The following is a 2,340-nucleotide window of genomic DNA, read 5'->3' on the forward strand; positions in this document are numbered from 1 at the left end:
TAGAAAATCTCATGGCATCATAAATTTTAAAAACGATTTCTTCGTCACCTACTCTAAGTACCATTTTACCATCACCCATATCAATAACAGCCCTAATAGTGGCTAAAAATGGACGCCCTAAGATTAAAGGCACTTCAACATCTTCATCCATCTCAAGCACAAAGAAGTCAACAGGGAATATAAATTTATCTACTTTTACAAGTATGTCCTCTATAATACCCCTAGGATATTTAACAGATCTATCAGCTAGTTGAATACTCATCCTAGTGGGTTTAAGTTCCCCAAGACCAAGTTGTTTAAACATTCTTTATGGGATCAAATTAATGCTAGCACCTAAATCAGCTAGTGTCTTATCAACGTTAAAACTACCAATTAAGCAGGGTATAGTAAAACTTCCTGGATCTTTTTGTTTGGTTGGCAGTTTGTTTTGGAGTAAAGCCGAGCATTCCTCGTTAAGTTCCACTATAGATAAGTCTTCAAACTTCCTTTTGTTTGTTAGGAGCTCCTTTAAAAATTTTGTATATGTAGGTATCTACGATATAGCTTCAACAAAAGGTAAGTTAATATGTAGTTGTTTAAAAAGTTTAAGGAATTTACCAAATTGTGCATCCATGCAGTCTTTCTTCAACTTTTCTGGGTATGAAATTGGTAGTTTATATTCCTTCGGCATTGGATTGTCATTGCTTTCGGGTTTTACCTCATCTCCTTTGCTTCTGTCAGCTTCTTGTTGTGGCTTCTTTTCTGATTCAGCTAACACTTTCCCACTCCTCAGTGTAACTGCTTTCACATGTGCTTTTGGATTGGGTTTGGTGTTACTAGGTAGATTTCCTAGTGCTCTTTTTGAAATCATCTTAACCAGTTGCCCAATTTGAGCTTCGAGCCCTTGGATTGATGCTTGTTGATTTTTGAGTGCCGTCTCAGTATTCTAAAAATGAGTCTCTGACACTGAAATGAATTTGGTTAGCATCTCCTCAAGGTTTAGCTTTTTCTCCTGCTGGTATGGTGGTTGCTGAAAGCCTGGAGGGGGTGGTGGTTTCTGATTTCCTTGGCCTCCCCATGAAAAATTTGGGTGATTCCTCCAACCTACATTGTAAGTATTGCTATAAGGATTGTTTTAAGATCGAGGATTATCACCCATGTAATTTAACTGCTCATTCTCCATGTTGTGGCCATAAGGTGGGTATTCTGAACTGTTCGTTCCACCTCCACTTGCTTCGCACTGCATTACTGGGTGAACCTGTGAAGAACTAAGGAAACCATCAATTTTCTTATTCAAGAGTTCTACTTGATTAGAGAGCATGGTGACCTAATTGACGTTATCAACACCAGCTGTTTTCATTGGCTTTGTCCTCATGACTTGCCACTGATAGTTATTCAGTGACATCTCCTCTATAAACTCATAAGCATCTTTTGGTATTTTATTATTGATGGTTCTACCATCAGCTGCGTCAAACATTTGTCGAGTCAAAGGATTCAGGCTATTATGAAAGGTTTGAACATGTAGCCAGAGTGGTAACCTATGGTGAGGGCATCTTCGTAAAAGGTCCTTGTATCACTCCCATGCATCGTAGAGTGTCTTTAAATCCATCTGTACAAAAGAAGAGATATCATTACGTAATTTAGCCTTTTTAGCTGGCGAAAAATATTTTAGTAAAAACTTTTCGGTCATTTGTTCCCAAGTAGTGATTGACCCCTGTGGTAACAAATTCAACCACTGTTTAGCTTTGTTTCTCAAAGAAAAAAGGAATAACCGAAGGCGAATGGCGTCATCGGAAACACCATTAATTTTAAATGTATCGCATAGTTCCAAAAAGTTTGCCAAATGAGCGTTGGGATCTTCGTCCTGCAAACCATCAAACTAAACAAATTGTTGTATCATTTGAATTGTGTTAGGCTTCAGTTCAAAAGTATTTGCAGCTACAGTAGGTCTAACTATGCTCGATTCAGTTCCTATAAAAGAAGGTTTAGCTTAATCATACATAGTGCGCGGAGTAGGATTCTGATTTACTGGAATAACAGCAATCGCAAGAGGTATCAGGTTTTCCTGATTTTCAGCCATCTCCTTGGTTATGTTTGAATATCGTCCTCTTGCTCGTTCTCTGTGTATCTTAAGTTTCGCCTTATTTCTCTTTGGTTTCTGTGAACTGTGCGATTGATCTCACTATCAAAAAGTAATGGTCCTGATGGGTTTCTCCTGGTCATAAACTAGAAAAACCTATCAAAAGAAAATAAATGAAGAATTAGAAAAGAAAATATTTAAATTGCAATAAAAGTAAAATGGCTAAAGTAATAAAAATCGAATTTTCCTAATATCTTAGTCCCCGGCAACGGCACCAAAAA

The 2,340-nt window shown here is 37.5% G+C and overlaps 1 non-coding gene across 1 annotated transcript; it reads left to right on the forward strand.

The window, feature by feature from the left end:
- Positions 1–1,514: 1,514 nt before the first annotated feature.
- Positions 1,515–1,621, forward strand: LOC121228554 (small nucleolar RNA R71). The gene has a single exon (XR_005926130.1). It is a non-coding gene; the product is annotated as a small nucleolar RNA R71 (small nucleolar RNA).
- Positions 1,622–2,340: the final 719 nt, after the last annotated feature.

This window comes from Gossypium hirsutum, chromosome A04, assembly GCF_007990345.1.
Source record: "Gossypium hirsutum isolate 1008001.06 chromosome A04, Gossypium_hirsutum_v2.1, whole genome shotgun sequence".
In the NCBI taxonomy this organism is placed as follows: domain Eukaryota; kingdom Viridiplantae; phylum Streptophyta; class Magnoliopsida; order Malvales; family Malvaceae; genus Gossypium; species Gossypium hirsutum.